Source organism: Megascapheus bottae, chromosome 16, assembly GCF_031878675.1.
Source record: "Megascapheus bottae isolate mThoBot1 chromosome 16, mThoBot2.hap1, whole genome shotgun sequence".
NCBI classification, from domain to species: Eukaryota; Metazoa; Chordata; class Mammalia; order Rodentia; family Geomyidae; genus Megascapheus; species Megascapheus bottae.
Genome location: NC_143524.1, coordinates 15,678,154 through 15,702,016, shown reverse-complemented (window position 1 = coordinate 15,702,016; position 23,863 = coordinate 15,678,154). Strand labels below are relative to the sequence as shown.

General features: G+C 36.2%; 1 long non-coding RNA gene across 1 annotated transcript in view; it reads right to left on the bottom strand.

The window, feature by feature from the left end:
- LOC150052943 (uncharacterized) overlaps positions 1 to 23,863 on the bottom strand; it is a 626,716-nt gene that overhangs the window by 560,193 nt on the left and 42,660 nt on the right. The window lies entirely within an intron of this gene.

The following is a 23,863-nucleotide window of genomic DNA, read 5'->3' as shown; positions in this document are numbered from 1 at the left end:
TGGAATCTGGGTTACTTTTTTTTAATATGGAGCAGAATTATTTCTCAGAAAGCTGAGAGGCTTGCATTTGTGAAGGCCTTCAATACAATTTCTAAGAAGATGGAAGGGTGAGAGAGGGTGAAAGAAAGAGACAACATGCAATTAGGGAGCATGCTCAGCCATTTATAAGGAAGCCACTCCCACAGAAATGAACATAATGCCATGATAATGGGAAAATGACCACATAAATCCACTCATAATCAGAGCACTCATGGCCTAAGTACTTTTTCAGCCTTCATATCCTAGTAATGTTACAATGATGGCTTTTCAACACGTTTTGAAAGAACACATTAAAAGCACAGCATATATACATACACGTATGCACATATACATATATATATACATACTAACATACCTGTAAGGTTATGGTCGTTTTTTCCCCTGCCCTTTGTTCTATTCATATAAATGAAGCTTCAAAGCTGTACTCCAGCCATGGAAAACCCTGATGAAAGCCAACTCTTTTTTTATGGAATGCCAATCAGAAAGTCTGAGGTCATACAAAACTATAAAAACTGATTTATCTGTCAATACGTAATAGCTTTAAATATGTTCATACATGTCAAAAGTCATAATGAAACTTCAAGTATCATTAAGATTACATTATGATAGTACTTAATTACAAGATTGAGGAATTTTAAACTCCTGCTGTTAGCCACAGTCACCCTTTCAAAGAGAGACAAAGTATTATTTAATGGATTCGAGACCTTCCCGGTTCTATTGAGATGATGCATAGGTAAGGTATGTATCATACACTGCAAGGAGCAATATAAAAGATAAATCAATCTCATTTTCCATCATGGGAATTCAACCAATCCTATTCAAAATTCACTCTTCTCAAGCATTGAAACCTTGTACACGAGGCTAAAGACCAAGGGATTATTAATAAAGCTGACAACAGTTCAAAATTATCAGTAGGTGCTGAAATAAGCACATTAATTAAAAGCATGGAAGTAAATGCTAAAATGACAAGCTACAGGTAGAAAGTGACTGTTTCCAAAAGATACAACTTGGCAATAATGAAGAAGAAAGATAGTGCACAGAAAAATGGTTTTGTTTTTTTCTTCACTATGTCTGCATAAGTGTTTAGCCTCTCCAAGATGTGCGCATGTGTGACCTTGATCAAAACTTGGAAATTATAGGACAAAGCTGCTTATCACAATTCTTCATAAATATTAATAAATGAACACCATCTAAACACCTAGAGTTGCAGAATGGATGGCTAAACGACTATATACTATGCAATGGAATATAGTTCTAGTAAAGTAATCTTCAGAAAGGGTTTTAGTAGCAAATGCTCATAGTAAGTTAATAGAAGGAAGCATCTTCAAAAGTACTTGAGTTGGGCCAGGAGTGTGGCCTAGTGGTAGACTGCATGCCTAGCATGCACAAAACCCTGGGTTTGATTCCTCGGTACCACATACTCAGAAAAAGCTGGAAGTGGTGCTGTGGCTCAAGTGGTAGAGCACTAGTCTTGAGAAAACTCAAGACAGTGCCCAGGCCCTAAATTCAAGCCCCAAGACTGGCAATAAATAAAAAAGTAAGTAGGAAAATAAATAAATATAAATAAAACAAAAGTACTTAGGTACTGTTAGATGTGATTGAATGACAGGTACAGAAGGAGCTGATGGAAGACTCCATGGCCCATGAGCAGCATTACAACCACAGGGGAAGGGAAGCTCCTTGCTACAAGTCTTTCTTCAGCTCTATAAGTCTCACAGCTACAGAATCTAATACAGGATCTAATTACATAACAAATATAAAGCTATATTTGTTCATCCATATTGATACAAATATATTTATATCAGTATATTGATGTATCCATATATTATTTCTATAATTATCTAAATACCTTATTTGTAACTATATTATGTGATCATGTAATATATAACATAGCTTATTTAATATATATAAAAACTATATAATATACTTTTTTAACAACAAATATATATTATATATATAAATATATACAATAAATATATAGAATATAGTAAATATATCAATGTAATATATAGGTATCAAACAGAATAAAATTTTGTTCCTATGGAACAACCTTAAAAAGCTTTTCCAGACCATTCAGAAGAAACAAATGTTTCTTCTTTAATGTTTCATTCTGCATTTTTCTCTGCATTTTTATTTTTCACCTTTTAAAGAGCAATTTACAAACAGTAAAACTCACTCCTACAGACTAATATATTGACAAGTTTTTGACAAGTGTATATACCTGCATAAGCATTTTTCCAGCCAAGATGTAAAGTATTCCCATCAATCCTAGAAAGTTTCCTTATGCCTCTTTGCACCAATTTAATATTTTCCTAGGAAATCATGGCAGTGAGCTTCTGACTACTATCTTTGTTTACTTTTGTCAGTTATAGATATCATACATGGAAAAGAATAGAGTAGAGCAAAGGAAACCAAACATTTACAGTGCCTGTGCTTTGCCAGTATGTTTCAGAAAGCAGTCAGAATGACACATGCTTGTAATACCAACACATGAGAAAGGAGAATCACAAGTACAGTAACAATCTAAGCAGTATAATGAGTTCAAGGCAGCCTGGGACTTATCTCAAAAAAGAAAGAGGTCAGGAGGAAGAAAAACCTTTCTTACTTTAATCTTTATTGATTCTATAAAAGAAGCAGTTTGAAATTCATATTGTAGATAAAAAAAACTAATACGTCATCATCATCACTCAGCTGGCTGATGGTAGATAAAGAATTGGAATCTGTATCTGTTTCAGATCCAAAATTGACATAACATCCTATCAGGAGCCAAGAAAATAGAAAGTGTTTGCAGTTTTTCCTGACTCACCAGACCACTGATTTTTTCAATTAATTAAGCTGTTATAGTTCAATTCACTTACTCATAATTGACAGGCTTATTCTTTGTCTCAAGTTAAGTTTCAAATAGTACAGTATCCTAACATTTACTATACTATAAATGAAGCCATCTGTTGATAAACAATGATGATAGAAAACATAGCTTTTATATATTTTCAATGGAATTTTGAAAATAAATATATTTGTATGAAAGCCAATATATTGGGTGACAGCCTGCAAATTTGCTTTTAATTACCTCCATCCGCATTCATGTCACATTCACCTTTTAAACTTATTATTATAGAATTCTCTTGACAGCATAAGTAAGTAATTGTTGTCAGCCGTAAATAGTAATAAAAGGTTAGCATATGCCAGTTTTATACTGTATAGTTGGGTAAGCATTCTTGGAACTAATTATATAGAAATAAGGAAGAAAAGTCCAAATAATCTCAAGAGTTTATAGTGTTCAAATAAAATTATCTGCTTTTCTGGAGAAAAAATATGAGTTACCACAAGTATTTTAGAGCACTGATGGCTTTTGTCTGGGAAGTATTGCATGAAGCAAGACATATTTACTAAAATATTTTTGTTTTTAAATTTGGCTAACATGAAAGAGCAGGAAAAGCAGTACATATGTTTATAGAACTATGCAGAACTTTGAAGGGCAGGGCTAGAACTATATATTGAGTTTTAGCAATGCAGTATGTCTTTGAGTTTCTGTAATATCTAGTTCAAAGAATGTACACAATGGAATTCTATGCTGCTGTCAGAAAAAATGACATCGCCCCATTTGTTAGGAAATGGAAAGTCTTAGAAAAAATCATATTAAGTGAAGTAAGCCAGACTCAAAGGAAATTAGGCTCAATGGTTCCCCTCATTTGTCATAATCAGTAGAAACCTTGGGCTCTACTAGCAGAGATCTGCAATAGAGCAAAACCTTGATACATAAGGCCATATACTATGAAGCTAATTGAAAAGACCTCCAGGATATTGAAACAAAAGCCATACAATGAATGATTGTTGTCCTTAATGTACTATGTTATCTCTCATCTCTTTTGCTATCCCTTGGTTATCTCATATTGTTACAGTATCTCACTTTGTTATCTGATATATTGGATTTATTTGTATTTGGTTATTTGAAATTGGATAGGGAAGGGGGGAAAACCAAGATGGGAGCGGGGGCTGGAGGGGACGGTAATGGGGACCAAGATATGTGAAAGGGTATCAATATATGTGAATTAATGCACCTTCTATCTAGCAAATATCATGTAACCCTTTTATTAATTACAATAAAAGATTTTAAAAAAAGAATGTATACAAAACCAATCACCTCAGAAAGAATGACATCTCCCCATTTTTAAGGAAATGGAAAGACTTGAAAAAAAATCATATTAAGTGAAGTAAGCCAGATCCAAAGGAACATAGGCTCAATGGTTTCCCTCATTTGTAATCATTAGTACACATCTAGAACTCTCCTAGCAGAGGAATACAATAGCTCACAGCCTAGGTACATAAGGTAATACAGGGTGAAACTAAATGAAAGGATCTCTAAGATATGGAAACAAGTGCTGTATCTCATGCGACTGTTGTTCTTAACTATGTTATTTCTCTTCTCTTTTGTTGCCCTTTGGTTAATCTCATATTGTTCTTGTATCTGACTTTGTTTCCTGGTATATCGCATATATAGTTATTTGTTTATTTAAAATAGGAAAGGGAAGGGGGGAAATCAAGATGATTGGGAAGGGGTGGGAGAAGGGAAAGGGGGACAAAAACATGAGAAGTGGTATCAATGTGTGAGAAGTAATGTCCCTACTAATTGGCAAATGTAACTGTAACCCCTCTATACACTACTCCAACAATAAAAAAAATTTAAATCCCCTTGTAACTATATGCAGTTTTTGGTTATCAACAGGTAGCCACTTCATTTTTTAAGATATTTGTTGAAAATTTGGTGTCAGTGGCTCATGCCTGTAATCCTAGCTATTAAGGAGGCTAAAATCTGAGGATCATGGCTGAATGCCAGCTCAGGCAAGAAAGTCCCAGTGAGACTCTTGTCACTAATTAATAATTGAAAACTGGAAATGGAGCTGTGGTTCATAGTGGTAGAGCACTATCCTTGAGTAAAAGAGTTCAGGTATAGTTCCCTGATCCTGAGTTCAAGCCTTACAACCACCAACAAAAAATAAAATATTTTCAAAAGAGAAAATAAAACAAGCATTTTTTTAAAAAAAATAGTGGCGATATGAAAATAGAAGTTTGGCACTTCAATGAACCTTCTTTGCAAGCAAGTAACAAAAAAAAACTCATTGAAGTTGGAGATAAGGAAGAGATGAAAAATAACGACTGAAAGAGAAAGAGTAAATGAGGAGAGAGACAGGAAGGAAGAAAGGAGAGAAATTAGAAGAGATGAAGGGAGGAAGGGAGGGAGGGGGAGAAGGAAGGAAAGGAAGAAAGAAAAAAGAGAGGGAAAGAAAGAAAAAAGAAAGAGGGAGAGGGAGAGAGGGAGGGAGGAAAGAAGAAAGGAAGGAGAGAGAAAAAAAATGAAAGAGGAAGGAAGGAAGGAAGGAAGGAAAGAAGGAAGGAAGGAAGGAAGGAAAGAAGGAAGGAAGGAAGGAATAAGAAAGAAAAGAGAAGAAAAGAAAATGTGTCTCACTAGTACTAAAGGCAAATCATGTGACAAAATATCATGTAGGATGACAGCAAAAACTTGAAGCCAATTAGACAGATACTTATTTTAGTTCTGGAGTAAATACTCCAGAACTAAAATAAATAAAAGGATTTTGAGTCTCATGCCTCTTCCTACTCACACAGTAGTATTCTGGGGTTAGACTTAATTCTGGTGGGTAACACACCTCAGGAGGAGAGTGGGGGAGGGGTACAAGGAAGAGAGAGAAAAGGGACAGGATGAAAAATTTATTGAAAGTTAAAATTTATCCAATTAGCCAGGCATCTGTAGTGTAAGCCTGTATTTCTAGCTACTCAGGAGGCTTAGAACTGAGGATCTCTGTTGGAAGGTAGCTGGGGCAGGCAAGTCTATATAACTCCAATAAACTGTGAAAATCAGTCCCACAGTGACAGGGAATGCAGAAAGCTTAGCTGAGTAACATAGACTTCTGATGGAAAAAGTCATGCGCTGAACAATGTAGCTACTTCTAGAAACTGGAAAGGGAGAGAAGCACCCACTTGAGTCTCTCCAGAAGGATCACAGCTCTTTTGACACCTTGATTATAACCTTGTGTGACCCATGTCAAACAAAGTTGTACTGCTTTTGGCCACACGTTTGTCATGATTTGTGACAATTAAAGCATCCCCATGATGAATAGTTAGGGACAAGAGTATAGTAAGAGAGCCAGAAGCAGTGGCTCATGCCTGTAATCCTAGCTATTCAGGAGGCTGAGATCTAAGGATCATGGTTCAAAGCCAGCCTGTGTAATACAAACCTATGAGACTCTTATCTTCAATTAATCACTAGGAAATGGGAAATGGGGCTTGACTAAAGAGTGGGGTAGTACCCTTGAGCTGTAGAGCCCAGGGACAGCGCCCAGGCTAGAGTTCAAGCCCCATGACCCCCTCCATAAAAAAAAAAAAGAATTTAGTAAAAGAAATAACCAATTTTCATAGAAACCAGTTGATAAGGATAATAGCTGATAGATCACTTAGAGAAAAGTTATATATGGATAATAACAAAAGTTCACTATAAACTATAAAAAGTACCCTAAAATATATACCAGTAATTCTGATGAGACCAAGTCAAATATGGAGTGATTAGAGATGCTACCTCTAGGGAATCCGCTAATAGTTTTAAGTAGAGAACTGCAGTGAATTTCATCTAAAGGTGTGCACGTATTGTCTCAGGTAGGAGGCAATAAAATATCATGCTTCAAAGCCTGAATGTTAAGGCCAGAGTATTCAGTTCTTTCATTTGCTCATTCTTCTTACCTTGAGAATAACACCCAAAGCATTAGTTTACTTATTTTATTTTATTGTTGAGGTAATGTATAAAAGGGTTACAGTTACATTCATTAGGTAGTAGGTGCATTACTTCTCACACATTGATGTCCCTTTCTCATGTTTTTATCCCCATTTCCCTCCCTTCACCCCTACCCCAATATCTTGTTTTATGAGTTTACTTCTAAGTGAAATGACAAATAATACATTCTATCTTCCAGAATAATGAAAATGGGTGAATTTCAACCTCAAAGGTATATACCACAATATCAGGTAAAATGAGTATATTGAATGTCATCTACTTGTAGTATACATGCATTCAAATGTTGGCAATTAAAATAAAGTATTTGTAAAGGCCCAATTAAACAATTTTACTCCGGATGTTATAATGAAGGGATTAAATGATCCCAATGGCAGAATTGCAGGGTGTATTTAGTTATCATACTGTAGTAGGAAAAGCCAGGTAAGCACTGCGGCTGGCAGAATTTTATCATAATAAGGGGTATTTATGCCTGGGTGAGTTACACATTAGAGCAACATCTGGAGCTAGACTCTGCAGGAAAGAAAAGAGAAGTTGAAATCAACTGAAAAAAGATGGTATCCGAAACACCCACTGCTCTTGGCATTGCTAGGCCTAAGAAATGGCTAAATTGCTTTCCTGGCCACACAGATGCTTGTCATTTACACGTGTGTTCATGCATGAGAACGTGGAGGGACAAAACAAAACAAAATAACGTCAGGGCCAATGTATTTAGAAATACATTCACTCATCAAATATTAATGAGAGGTATACAAGATAGCCACTGAAAGAATTATAGTCCTCATCAAACTTGTCAGTTGGACAAAATGTCCTGATTATTGTGTCTCACAAGCTAGATGTTCAGTGAACTTACAGTTGATTAGACTTAAAGAATTAACTACTGTAGAAGGAAAAGGGAGAAATGTGTGAGAGAATAATTTATTAATATGTGGTCTGTTTTTACTGAACCCAAAGGATGAGAAAGAAATTGATAGCAATTGTTCATGGGGAGAATGCAGAAGGCTTTCAACCATGGAATACAGATCTTCAGAAGGATTCAGTTGTGGAGTTAGGCATGGAATTTTATTTTCACATTTATTTTTCCCTTTCTTTCCATGTCAGAGAATTTGTAAACATTTTGTGATCTTTGACCCATTTGGAAATAACACATCAGTAATATTTTTAGTTGTAGAAAACAGAATCTGCAGAATTAAATTTTTTATGTAGGCTAATATTTTGATTAATTTCTCCAGTTTCTCCAACAGAGATCTCTAGAGTTGTCATGTCTTATCTCCATATTCCACGTCTCTAGCACCATGCCTGAGATAAGATGGACTCTCAACAAAGACTTGTTAATGAATGAATGTGTGAGTGAGCCAGTGATACACATCCCATCTCATAAATAGTATCAACAAGTGAGAGCTAGGAGGTTAGGTAAATATTCCTTTAATTTATTCATCCAGAGAGTGTTTTCTTTGACCACTTACTTCAGAGCTGACTTTGTGAATAAAAATCTGGTTTATCTGATGAGACAGCCATAAGAAAGCACAGAGATTTGACCACTGTAAGATATTCACAGGATTTATAATCACATAAAACTGCTGTCCACCTCTCCCTGCCAAATGGGAGCAATCCATTCTTATTCAACTATTAGGGAGAGTCTTCCAGAAGAAGTAGTAATAGATTTGACTCCTAATGGCTAAGACTGAAAGGGAGAAGTATTTGAGGGCAGTTTTTCCCACCCTTATTGCTAGCACATTCTTATGCCTGCAATTGTAACTCAGCATTATTGACAGATGAATAAGAATGAAATGACTAACCAGTATCATGGTTGAAAGGTGTGAATCCCAATTGCTGTTGATTCTCTTCTGAACCCATTCTTCCAGGGAACCTCTGCATATGTCACTGCATATGTTTACTGAGGTCACATCCTTGCAAGGTATAAAAGCTGATTCCCAAGTGCTTCTTTTGAGCCTTTGAGGTATGTGGCTTTATATAATTCCACTCTCATCTTCCAGACTGTGATTTCTTTATAATGATCAGATTGTCTATAACAATGCCTGACTAGACTTGTTGTCTTTAAGAGTAGGTTTGATTTTATTGATTCCCCCATAAGGCTTGCAATTGTTCCAGTTTGTTGGAGCCATTTTCTCCTCCTCTTTTCTTTTGCAATTCCTAATTATGTTATCTCTCACAGAAAGATCTGTTTGTGGCTTGTTGATCTTTTTCCTTCATTAAGAATGTATGTTGCAAGATAGAGATTGGCATATAAAGGCAAACTCTATTATCTAAAACTTCATTATGCCCTCTGATACATGATTTTTTTTTCCTATCATGGAAATGCTATAAAATGCCTTTGTCCTTCATTTCATAAATAATTATACGCTTTGGGAGAGGAGAAAATTATCTGTTAGGAGGACTGGCACTTTCATGCTGATGTTAGGTTATTAGTGTTTGCAGAAAAACATTTTAACTTGGCTATTTGATCCTCTTTGTCCTTCTTAGCACTTCTGCCTTATCATCTGCATTTTAACAAATGAAAGGAGAAGGCATGCAAGGGCAGAGGACAAACCCCAAGGCAGAGCCTCTCCTTCTCACACATGCATTCATTCAGCTAGCATTTGTTGAACATACACTAAATACCAAGTAAGTTTCCAATTACCTGGAAATAGAGGATAAAACCTAGGTTTCCTAACCCTACTGCAGAATGAAACCTGACAGTGTTGTCAGACCCATCAAATCTCTCAGCTATACCAGAAGCTTGTAACCCCAGTGATGGGAGGTAACACCAAGAGGATCATAGTTCTGAAACAGGCCGGCTAGAAAAGATTTAGGGATGAGGGTCTCATGGAGAGAGAGAGAGAGAGAGAGAGAGAGAGAGAGAGAGAGAGAGAGAGAGAGAGAGAGAGAGAGAGAGAGAGAGAGAGAGAGAGGGCGTACCTGTCATTCCAACTATTTTAGGGAAATTAAAATAAGTGAATTACAATCCAGGTGCATTCCTGGAAGGAAAACAAAACTGTAACATAAAAATAACCCTGTGTACAAAAAGGGAGGGGGGGTGTTTCTGTGTGACTTAGTGGTAGAGACTCTGCCAAGCAAGTGTGAGACAATGAATTCAAACCCCATGCAAAAGAAAAGCCTCTCCACTCTGATGCTAGCACAGCATTTAAGATTCTGATCAGACTCATTCAGAATCTAGATTAATATAGGTGTGTGTTCAAGTTCCAATTATTATACAAGAATGAGCTAGGATGATGGTCTATCCTATTTCAGTCACAATTCTTTTATTCATAAATTATAGGTAATAACAATATCTGCTTCAATATTCCTGTGAAGATTAAATGAAATGTGGCATTTACATTTCTAAACAGTGTTAAGTACATAATTAGTTTTCAGTGGGTTTTAGTTCTGGGTAAACATTAGTTCTCCCTTGCTTACATGAATCTACTAGACAAAAATCATAGAAGTTACCCAGTAAATATTTGTTGATTAAAGTCAATCCATACAATAAGTCAATTTACTACTGGACCGGAAGTTACTATTTCCTAATTGCAATCAGGAATTGCATTTTATAGAATTATATTTGTAGAAATCCAAGCATTTCTATTCCTAGAAAAGTTAAGCAATTGATTAGCAAAAAATATACTGATGTCCTACAGTTTCAATTTCAGAGTAAAGAAGGCACAGGAAAGGTGATGAGTCCAAATACAGCTCTTAGTGAGAACTGAATCTTTCACTATTTAGGCTTCTTATGTTGCTGAAATGAGCAAACCACCAAAGACGGAATACAAAATCTATACACAACTCTCCAGAAAAAAAAAAATCTTTCTATGGTGTCAAGAAGGAAAAAGGATTGAGCTACAGGAGAAGGAAGAATTATATGAATCTATAACCAATAGTAACATTTGTGCATGTTGGGGGAAGTACTAGAGCTCGAACTCAGTATTTGATAAGCACTGTCCCTTAACATGTTAGCTCCAGGCTGCCCTACCACTTGAGCTCCACTTTGGCTCATTGGTGGATAATTGGGGATTAGTCTCATGGGTTTTCCTGCACAGTCTGGTTCTGTTGCAATCATCAAATTTCAGTCTCCAGAGTAGTTAGGATTATAGGCACAAGCCACTAGCTGTCAGTGAATATTTTTTTCAAATTATTACTTAGATAAACAACTCAACCATCATGTAGGCAAAGAACAGCAAGTTCCAAAAAATTATCAGAAACTAATTACTGACTCTCTTCTTTGCATTCAGTATGTTCCAAAAGATTACCTAAGAGATGGGGCCGGAAGTTTGGCCTAGCATGCACAAAGACCCAGGTTCGATTCCTCGGTACCACATACATAGAAAAAAGCTGGAAGTGGTGCTGAAGCTCAAGTGGTAGAGCTCTAGCCTTGAGAAAGTCCAAGGATAGTGCTCAGGCCCTGAGCTTAAGCCCAGGACTGGCAAGAAAGAAAGAAAGAAAGAAAGAAAGAAAGAAAGAAAGAAAGAAAGAAAGAAAGAAAGAAAGAAAGAAAGAAAGAAAGAAAGAAAGAAAGGCAGGAAGGCAGGAAGGCAGGAAGAAAGAAAGAAAGAAAGAAAGAAAGAAAGAAAGAAAGAAAGAAAGAAAGAAAGAAAGAAAGAAAGAAAGGAAGGAAGGAAGGAAGAAAGAAAGAAAGAAAGAAAGAAAGAAAGAAAGAAAGAAAGAAAGAAAGACCTATTTGTTAAAAAAAAAAAAGATTGCTGGGAAATTCCTTGCTGTTGAATAATAACCTGTCAGGTAAAAAATATCAAATAAAGTGAAAATTTCTAACTTAACTAAATCAAATGACCCAAATGTAGATTATGTTACACATTATCAGTCTTCCACATAAGATAAAGAGATGTGTTGTGGACCAAATCTCTAGGGATTACAGGATAAATTTATGGAAGGAAATAAAGTATGAAGCAGGTCCCTGTTAAAAGTAGCATATAAAAAAAATTCAAGAATCGAGTATGGTTTATGGAATTCTCCATTTCTGAAAATTGATACTGACCATTGTCCTGATGAATGCCTCTTTATAGGCAATGCATTCCTCATTGGCCCATATCTTGCAGCTCTAGTATTTATTGTATAAAGGAATGCTTCTCGGCCTACCAAAGATAAATCTCCTCATTGATGGAGAGTTTTCCCACTACCTGTTATGGGTGTATTGAGGCTCAGCCAGCAATTTATTTCCAGCTGAAAAAAGAAGGCAATGAGGTAAAATACTGAATTGTTTTTATGGCTGTGTCCATATTTCTTAAAGAGTAAGAACCTTTATGAAAGAAATTCATCTTAGCACCATATGAACCACCACTTATTTGAAGCAAAGTGGGTCTTGTTATAAAATATTAAAAACAGAATCAAATTCTATAAGGTTGTCGTTCTGTTTTACTATCAGGAGTTATTTCAATCTCCTACTCAGGTACTTTCTACCTCTTCTCAAACAAAATAAGAATGTCTGCCTGAAAATGTGAGTTCCTTTGAACACCACACATATTGACTAGAATGAATACAAGGCAGTAGAATGTAAGGCACTAATACCAATCTCCTCCAGGAGAATCTTCTTTCTAATAGGTAGATAATACATTCAATGATGCTGACAGGGCCTGTGCTTTTGTGCTCAAAGTTATTACTTTAATCACATGAGCCACAGCTCCACTTCCAGCATTTTTAGTGCTTAATTGGGAGATAAGAGTCTCACAAACTTTCTAATCTAGGCTGAATTCGATCCAAGACCCTCAGATCTCAGCCTTTTTAACAGCTAGGATTACAAACATCAGCCACCAGCACCTGGCGTGTTGGCATTTTTATTTGAAGTATAATAATCTGGTTGTATAGTGGTAAGAATATTAGCATAGGAACCAGAAAAATCTCAATTCTCACACAGGCAAGAACACGTTCTCTATCACTTTGTGAAATGATAAAGAGGTGATTAACTTATGCATCATCTCACACATATTTTCATAGTGTGAACTCCATAATCTACTTGCAATTTCCCATAATACATCCTACTTTTCTTAACTTTACTCACCATATTGAACAATAGATCTCTTATTTGTTTCTACTCTTTAACACACTTCGTGTGAACTAATCTCCATTCATTCTTTTCTATCAGCTGATACAAACGGGTCAAGATTCATTTATTAATGTGAATAGCCAGTTATTCCAGGGATACTTATTAAAAACACAATTCTCTCCGTGCTGAATTATTGCTACATTTGTCATCAAGAGTTGGATTCTGATTTTGATGTTCCAATGATAGCAGCTCTCAGGTCCCACTGGCCCTTCCCCAGGTGCTGGGGAGAAATTCAAATCCCTCAAAGCTCCAGCAGAAACTTCCCCCCTGCACCTCACTCTTACCATTGTCAATCTCAGCCCACTCTTATGGACTCACTCAAGCCAGCCAATAGACTTGATGATGGCTAGAAGTTTGCACTGGAGAAAATAATGGATGTTTGACCAACTTTTCTCAGGAGTTCCTTTCCCCTCAGATGTTTCTTGATATGTCTGTAGAGTGCCATCCTCCCCCACAGCCCTCCTAGGAAGAGGCCCATCTGCCTCCAGATGGCGACGGTCAGAAATCAATTGACCATTATGAGCTGAGGTCTATTTTTGGATTCTCAATTCTGTTCCACCAACCTGTATGCCTAGTGTTCTGTCAAAACCATATACTCAGAAGAAATAAAGCCAGTGTGCTTGAAGGAGACAGCTGGGTTCCTGTGTTCATTGCAGCATGCATTCACAATAGCCAGGCTATGGAATCCTAGGTTCTCTGGTATTGAAATCTGCATATTACAGTTCAAAGCCAGCCCAGGGCTGCAAATTTTGTGAGACTCTTATCTCCATTGTGTGGTTCAACATCCAAGGATAATATCCAGGGCTAAATTTAAGCTCAGAACCAGTCCAGTCCATACACACACACACACACACACACACACACACACACACACACACACACACACACATCTATCAGTGGACAAATGGGTGAAGAACATGAGGTATATATACACAACAAAATGCTCTTCAGTCATAAGAATGTATAGTCTTGCTCTTCATAACAACATGGATGGATATAATGGAAGATATTATTTGAAGTAGGATGACAGGCACTGGAATCATATGGCACAGATGGACATCACATGAACTCACTCACAGGTTGAATCTTACAAAGTAAGAATAGTACCAGAAAATGGAGGGAATAGAGGTAGGAAAATGTTCGGCAGTCAGTACAATATCATAGTCACCAACAAGAAATCTTGTTTTGCTCAGTAGGGTGAAGACAGCTAGCAATCATGTACTGTATAGCTCGAAGATTTAAACGAGAGAAATTTCAGAGTACTCACCATAAAGAAACAACAAAAATGCAAGGTGATTGGTATGCTAATTATGCTGACAATTATCCTGGCAATTATCATTGCCCAATATATACATGAATCAAAATGTCACATTGTAGCATAAATGTACATAAAGATTATGCCAATCAAAAGACTGATTAGAAACATACCATCTTAATTTCTATAGCTCTGAAATTACTTGGAAGATCAGGAATATTAAGACCCCAACTTTCCTTTTTCCAAAGCTGTTTTGCTTACTCTGGATACCTTCAAGTCCATATAAACCTTATGACCAATTTTTCAAGGTTTCATGATTTCTCTCAGTTGAGGTGGCTAGAATGCAACTACAAGTCTAACAGTGAACATACTGTTTGGTATGAATTAATGGAAGTTTAGTATACAATACGGATAGTTCAAATAGTATAATTCTCTAAAAAGACTAAGTCAAAGTCCAACAAAATAACTTCCAGGAAATGGCTACTTTCAAGACAAGGGTAGAGGGGAATGAGGCCAAGAGAAGAAGGATAGATGAAGGTAGGTGAGGAGTAAGGAAAATGTAGTCAAATAAGAAAATAAGGGAAGGGGTGAGGCAAAGAGGTGGGGAAAAGAGTGGAAGGGGTGAAACCAGTCAAGATGACTTGTATACACATACTGCTTTGTTAAATGGCAACTCATTTATGCAACTACTTAAATACAATAAATATATTTTCTTAAAAAATAGAACTCTATGATTCAATCAGAATGCATGGCATCACCCCATTCGTAAGGAGATGGAAGGACTTGGAAAAAATCATATTAAGTAAAGTAATCCAGATCCAGAGTAATGTAGACTCCATGATTTCCCTCATTGGTAATAATTGGTGTATGTTTATGATACTCCTAGCAGAGGATCACAATAGCTCAATAGCTAAGTATATATGATCATATAAGATGAATTCCAAGATATGAAAAGAAGAAATTTCCCTTTATTATTGTTGTTTTTAATGTACTGTGTAAAATTATTTCTTTTTTCTTTCAGTTTTTTCCCCTTTGGTTTATCCTGTTGGTTGTCACTGGATTTGTGTCTTGGATGGATCCTTTTGTACCGGGTTGGCTTTGAACCTTGAGTAGAACTATCCTTACCATTTTGTTGTTCCCACCTCCCCTCCTAAATGGTAAGGATAGTTCTACTCATAAGACAATATGTTAAAAATAAATTTTATGCCATGCATGGTGGCTCACGCCTGTAATCCTAGCTATTCAGGAGGCTGAGATCTGAGGATCAAGGTTCAAAGCCAACCCGGCACAAAAGGATCTGAGACTCCTTTCTCCAATTAACCTCTAGAAAATGGGAAGTGGGGCTTGGCTCAAAAGTAGGGGGGTATCCTTGAGCTGAAGAGCTCACTGACAACTCCCAGTCCCAGGGGTAGGGGGGTAGCCTTGAGATGAAGGGATCGGGGACAGAGCCAGCCCAGGCCTACTTCAGGCTCCATGACAAAAAAGAAAATTGTAACTTCGGGGGAAGGGGTTGACAGAAGAGGCAAGTAGGAGAAAATGAGGAAGAAGGTAATAATATTGAACAATAAATGTACTCATTACTTAGGTATATAATTGTAATCACACTGTAATCACTCTGTATATCACCTTGACAACAAAATTAAATTAAAAAAATAAGAGCTGGTAGTTTGGCCTAGTGGTAGAGTTGCTTGCCTAGCATGTACAAAGAACAGGGTTCGAGTCCTTGGTACCATACACATAAAAAAAAATATATCAACAGCTCAAAAATTGAATCACCCCAGAACTAATCTCCAAAGAAACAACCATCCCATTAAAAGATGGGCCAAAGACTTAAAGAGAGTCTTCTCTGAAAAAGAAACAAAAATGGCCTATAGACACACGAAGAAATGCTCAACATCTCTGGTCATAAAAGAAATGCAAATCAAAACAATTCTAAGATTCCACCTCACTCCAGTTAGAATGGCCAGGATCAAGAAAATTAATAACAACAGGTGCTGGAGGGGATGTGGCCAGGAGGGATCACTACTACACTGTTGGTGCGAGTGCAAATCGTTCAACCACTATGGAAAGCGGTATGGCAGTTCCTCAAAAGACTAAACATAGAGCTCCCCTATGACCCAGCAATTCCACTACATGGCATTTACCCAATTGTCCACAAAGAAGGACATAATAAATCTACTAACACAACAATGTTCATTGCAGCACTATTTACCATAGCAAAGATATGGAACCAACCCAGATGTCCCTCACTTGATGAGTGGATCAACCAGATGTGGTATTTGTACACAATGGAATTCTATGCTGCTGTCAGAAAGAATGACATCACCCCATTTGTTAGGAAATGGAAAGACTTAGAAAAGATGATATTAAGTGAAGTAAGCCAGACTCAAAGGAACTTAGGCTCAATGGTTTCCCTCATTTGTCATAATCAGTAGGAACCTTGGACTCTCCTAGCAGAGAGTTGCAATAAAGCAAAACCTAGACGCATAAGGCCATATAGTATGACTCTAAATGAAAGGACCTCTAGGATATAGAAACAAAAGCCATATAATGAATGATTGTTGTCCTTAATGTACTATGTTATCTCTCATCTGTTTTGCTGTTCCTTGGTTATCTCATATCTCGCTTTGTTATCTGATATATTTGTATTTGGTTATTTGAAATTGGATAGGGAAGGGGGGAAAACAAGATGAGGGGTGGGGGCGGGGGAGGGAAATGGGGACCAAGACATGAGAAAGGGTATCAATGTATGTGAATTAATGTACCTTCTATCTGGAGAATATAATGTAATCCTTCTATTAATTACAATAAAAATATATGAAAAAAAAGAAAAAAAACTGGAAGTGGTAGAGCTCAAGACTTGAGAGAGCCCAAGGACTGTGCTCAGGCCCTGAGTTTAAGGCCCAGGACTGACAATAAATAAATCCCATTATTTATATGACAAAATGTGACTAAATTCTTAAAATAATTTTTGAAAAAGAAAAAGTAATTCTGCTAAAACTTTGATGTGGATAGCTTCAAATCTAGTGACCAATCATGAGAGAAATTATGCTACCCTATTAATACTGATCTTTTTGTTCTGAGGTCAGTATATAACCCTCCATCTATTCAGAACTTTATCTTAATACAACTTTATACATCAAAGTCTATACCTAAGTATTGTTTGTATAATTTCATTCCAAATTTTAATGACAGTATACGCAATCAATTTCATATTTTAATCTTACTGAGTCTTTTCACCAACTACCACATCAATATATTCCTCCACATTCTCTCTTTCGACCATAAGAAAAGATGGATTTGCTTCTATCTTCTCAATACATTTGCCTTTTTTTTCTTGCCTTATTGCACTGTCAAGGTTCTCCAAGACATTGTTCAATAAAAAAAGAAGAGCAAATATCTTGTTTTGCTCTTAATATTAGGTGGGATCCATTCAGTCTTTCAGCCTTAGGTATACTGGCTTTCTCATATTCTCTGCTCCAATTCTCTTAACTCTTCCATCTAAGTACAACTGCTCCGTTGTACTTAGATAACTGATACGGTTATTTCATCTTTGGAGATGTCTATGTGACCTACTTTTGCTGAATGCATTTAAATAGACACGAATTGGAAGATGCTGGGACAAAAAATGTTTGTGTTTTCCCACAGGTTCCCTTGCCCTTTGCCACATCCATAAAACATGACTAAGCTCTTCTGATACAAAAAAGAAATGAAAGGCATGTGGAGCAAAGCCAAATTACTCTTGTCATCCTGGCCAATTCCACCTTCTAGTGACCTCCAGACATGTGAGAAAATCCTGCCAAAACCAGCAAAACCACCCACAAACTGTATGTGACTTCAGGTACCCAAGCAAGCCAGGTTGGAGCAGCTGAGGTTCACATGTTTTTTTTGTTCAAGGCCACTGAAATTTTATGATCATTTGCTATGCAGCATTATTGTAGCACTACATAACTGATACTATACATTAGAACCAGTCTGTGTAAATTTCATCTTGTTCAATCTAACAGTGCCAAAGATCTGACATTCCTATGTGCTTCTAAAGCATTGCATATAGTTCTGTTCTTTGTGCAAATTTCAAAGAAAAAAAATAAAGACTTTTAATTTCAAAGAACATTTAAGTCGCATGTTAATTCCATTTGAAATGAAGTCTTGTATGCCCTGAGCATGCAATAATGTTTATAGTATTCTTGAAAATACTGTTTATATGATTATGGGGGGGGGGCACGATTTGTGCATGATTGGAAAAAACTGGGATTTGATAATACGGAATAATTTGAGCCTATTGTTGCATGCCAAGAATGTCTGTCATCTGCCATGTCTCTTTTTCCAGCTCCAAAGGCAGTTGCCCTTCACTGTGTTCCATTACAAGAGGAGCACTGGCAATGGAAATGCAACATTCCTCTTGCAGTTCCAATTTCACAGTTCAGTAAGGAACAAGCCTGGGCAGAGAGTAGCCTAAGAAAAGAATGACAAGCATGGCAGATGTGGGATCCCTGCCATCTATTCTGAGACTCTTCTGTTTCCCAAGCTTGGTGGAAAGACGAAAAAAAAAAAAAAGATAGAGAATGAGCTTCATGTTTTGACGAGATACTAGACACAACCTTTAACTTCCCAAAGTGATTAGATTCCAATCAGGCAGAAACATGGAGCCTCCTTGTCTCTATTAATCTCTGATTGTATTTCTTCTTTAAAGCTTATTTAAAGAGCACATTTCTTCTCCAAGTCTGGGCAACTGAATAAGAGAGGGAAAAGAGGACGGTGAAAGTTACATCTGTCAACGAGCAGTAATTAAGTCGCGATGTGTGGAGTTTCTCAGGCTCTAAATGGTCCTGTTAAAATGTTGATGAGCAGTGAAACATCTGATTAAATTTTAAACGGGGATAAATGGGCCAACTTCACCATAGGATAAAGCTGATGGAGTAGTAGACTGAGCAAATTAAATGAATAACACATCGGGGCTAATAGAAAAGACAAGATGGCACCAATATATCTCTTGTACCACCTAAAGATAGCATCTTTTGTGTCACAGAACAGTTCTTTTGCAAGTACCCCTGGCCTTCAGAGTAAGTCACTGTCTTGGAAAATGCATCCATTTAGAAAATGGGAAATTAAGAGTTCCAGTTCTAACTCATACATTGCTTAGATAAAGCACATGACTGGTAAATCATATGACTTTTTTGGTTATTGGTTTTCTCACATATGAAATAGGGGGTTCGTTCATAGATAGCTAGTCCCAAAGATCTAACAAGTCAGGATTTAATAGTTTTTAAATAATTAAGCCAAAGAAGCAAAATTTTATGTTTATCCCAAAGCCAGAAAAGATTGACCTAAAGGCCCGCAGTTTTCAATTCCCTAAATATCATGAAAATAAATGGTGGGATAAGTAAAAGCCCATTTGTAATAATGTCTGTACCCCTTTCTACTACTGAATTGTAGCTACTGTTCTTTCATGTGTGCGTGTATTTTTAATTGAGTTCTTTAGCATCTTTTGAAATACATTTGTTTAACATCTCATTTTCACATGCTTCAAGAAATAGTCAAATGTGAAGAAACAGAATCGGAAGAAAGAGATAGGATAATGAATGGAACACTTACAGAGTGTTACAAAGCAATCCATTTTCTCTATTCATTGAGTTAGAAAGATTAAGGGAAAAAATGATGAGTCAAAAATGACAAGCCATCCAGATCTTCAAGGACACAGGAGATGTCTCGATAGAGTAGAGAAAACTGGAAACAGTCACACTTCTGGAAACAGTCACACTTCAAATGGTAATGACTAGAAAGTATTCATCCCTATATCCTATAGATGAATAAAAGAATAGCATCTAGAACTCAGGAAGATCTTAAATAGCATCAAATTCAGACGGTGTATTGGATGTCCTTGCGTTCTTAGCACCTGTAATTATTATTTCTTTTTAAATTATTTTTAAGTAGTTGTACAAAGTAGTTCTTATTCAACATGTTTCCATTCATTGCCTCTTGATCTATGTCACCCCTTTTCTCATTCTCCCTCATTTATCCCAACCCTAGCTCCCTCCTCAGTTTTCCTAGTCTCATGGGATATGCATTACATATCCCATGCAATTCTCCCCTCATCCCTCTCTTCTTTTGTCTACCCCTTCCCTTGACCACTCCCACATATACTTCAAGTACCAGTTTCTTGTCATTCATTTTGTGGGATTATGAGTTAATTTTTCTACGGAGTTATGCCATTTGAATTCTCCCTTGTATATACCATGTTTCAGTTAGTACATTTGTGTGCACTCAAATATGATCCAGTATGTGTTTATTTATAAATTAGATCTAACTTCCAAATTTGTGAGAAAATATGTGCTCTTTGCCTCTATGGACTCAGCTTCACTTTATGATTTTCGCCCATTACTTATTTCAAATGATATAATGGAATTCTTCCTAATGTATGAGTTAAAAATTCTATTGTGTTATGTATACCACATTTTCTTGGTTCATTTGGCCATTGATGGGTATATGGGCTATTTCCATGCCTTGGTTCTGGTAAATACAAGAGCAAGGAGCATGGCTGTGCAAGTGACTTTACTGTACTCTGATTAACAATCCTTTGGATAGATATCCAAGAATAATATTGCTGGATCTATTAAAAAATATGAAAGATCTCAAACTAAGACCTGAAACTTTGAAACTACTACAGGAAGGAATAAGAGAAACATTCAAACTTTCCGGCACAGGGAAGAATTTTCTGAGTAAAGTTTCAGGGGCTCAACAAATTAAGTGGAGAATTGACAAATGGGATCATATCAAACTCAGTTGTTTCTGCATGACAAAAGACAGAGTTAACAAGATAAAAGACAGCCAACAGAATGGGAGAAGATCTTTGCCAGCTATACGTCAAACAATTGCTTACTATCCAGAATACATAAAGAACTAACGAAACTAAACCCTTAAAAAATAAACAATCCAATTAATAAATGGGAACGCAGGCTAGATAGAAAGTTCTTAGGAGTAAAAATGACCAATAGACACATGAAGAAATGCTCAACATCTCTGGACATAAAGGAAATGCAAATCAAAATAGCATTGAGATTCCACAACACCCCAGTTAGAATGGCCATTATCAAGAATACGAATAAGAACAAATGCTAGCACAGATGTGTGAGAAAAGAAATTCTAATTCATTGTTAGTGGGGAATATAAACTGGTACAATCATTCTGGAAAGCAATTTGGAGATTCCACAAAAATCTAAACATAGAACTCCCTGTGTAACTATTATTTTTATCTTTTTATTATCTTAACATTTTCTCCTCTTTGCTCAGTTCTCTTTTATGTTGATGACCTTATTTCATATGTCATTAGAAAATAGAAACTATTACCCATAAATTCCCACAGGTCCAACTAGTCTGGAAATACAATCACATTTTCACCATTTTTAATAATGTACAATGTTATTTCTCATCTCTGTTTTCCCTTGGTTATCTCATATTGTTACAGTATCTTACCTTGTTATCTGGTATATTGTATATGTGTTTATTTGTTTATTTGAAATAGGATAGGGATAGGAGGAAAACAAGATGTGGGGAGGGCATGGGGGTAGGGAAATGGGAACAAAAACATGAGAAGGGATATCAATGTTTGTGAAGTAATGTACCTTCTATCTGGTAAATATAACTGTAACCCTTCTATTACTTACAATTTGAAAAAGAATATTAAAAAGAGGAGAAATTCCTCAGCCTTTTGTCAAAGTCTTTGGTTCCTAACTCATTTGAATCTTAAATTATTCTGCTCACTTTCTTATATTAACTTGGTCTCTGTATGAAATGGATCATTTTCTCTCAAGAATCAAGCATGTTCTATGTTGTTTTGACTGTGTATCACAACGGCCCACACTGTGCTCTACCATATTTAATTTGTTAAGTGTTTAAAAATAATTGATTATGTGTATTAGCACTCATGCACAATATCTTTAATTCCAACTACCATTCATATACAATAGAGAGAGAAAGAGAGAGAGAGAGAGAGAGAGAGAGGGGGGGGGGGAGAGATTAGGTAGATGGATAATGGAATTTATCTTCTCTATTATAGCATTTCTCACTTAAAAAATCAGGCAGCTTCAGGAATGATTCATACGTGTTAAAAGAAATCTAAGAGAAACTGACGATTTCATCAATTCTGGAAGTTGACATTTTCAAAGTACATAAATATTCATTTGTTTCCAAGGGAAGAACTGGTCAAGAAGCTGCATTTTGAAATTCAGACACTCTCATTACATAACATAAAGCATGTATTTGGAAACTGGGTTTTAAAAGAAAGTGAGGATTGAAATGTGGAGGCTATAATAAACTAACCTTTTTTTAAAACTTTCTACCTGACAGAAAGTGAAAGAGAAAAGCAATCCAGAAGGTTCTAAAATCAAGGAGACAATAGTAAGAAAGCAAGATAAACCGTGAAATACACATGTTCTAACTCTCTATTCTTGGTCAAAACATGGTAGATCATCCTGTTTAAAACAACTATAAAACACTAAAGACTTACAAACAAGGGAAAGCTGGAATTAAGTGCCTAAGCTCTGAATTTAAGATACCACACAGAACTAGGGCTAGTAGGGATATGTGGGTAAATATACAGTCTGAGTCTCAATTTTTCATCTGTATACCAGGAAAACTCACTACCATATTACCACACTTAGAATTATTTTCTTTCATATGCATGTGATTATAGAGCAACAACCTTACCAAAGGTTGTAAGTAACCTTTATTACCATTCTTTTTTTAAAAAAAGTGATTCATAATATTGCCTTTGTACTGTATAAGTAACTATAAACATAGAACAATAAAACCTATTAAAAACTGAGGTGCGGGCGAGGGGAGGGTGAAAGAGGGAGGGAGAGGGAGAAAGAGAAAGAGGAGGTTTAATTGGAGTAGAGTTTTTGCATGAGTAAAAATATTACAATGAAATCCCCTTGTACCACTAACATATGCTAATTTAAAATGCTACCATACTCTGGGCATTGGTGACTCGGGCCTATAATCCTAATGATTTAGAAACTGAGATAGAATGATCACCATTCAAAGCCAGCCAGAACAGGAAAGTCCAAGAGATTCTTATCTCCAATTTACTGAAAATCCAGAAATTACATTATGGCTCAAAGTGATAGACCATTAGCCTTGAGCACAAAAGCTCAGGGACAGGACCCAAACCCTGAAATCAATCCCCAAGGCTGACAAAAAAAGCAAGTACAGAAGAAAAAAAGAAAGAAAGGAAGAAAGAAAAAGAAAAGAAAGGAAGAAAGGAAGGAAAAGAAAGCTAGCAGGTAATGTAACGAATACTTTTTATATGTGGATTTTTAAGTATTTTTAAAAATATTTGAAAAGGTAACCATTGTTAGCTTGTAGCAATGTAAAAGCAAAAAGAGACCACATTATATAGGAATATTCATATTTAATCAATCATGTGTCATGATTACCAATTTCCAGGAGGCCCTGATTCAATTGCTATAGTAACAGGTTCAATTCTAGGAGGGAAAAAATAAATTACATTGGATTCTGCCAGTATTCTTAATTCACTGTTACCTTACAAAGCAAATATGCTCAAGTTTTTCCCAATCATAAATGACCATGACACCCAGACAAAAAGGGAGATGAAATGAAAGGTGTGACTTGAGTCGGTTTTTCATCTTTTTTTTTTTTATCTACCTAGAATTTAATGAGCCACTAAACACCTGGGCTGTACTCATGTCTG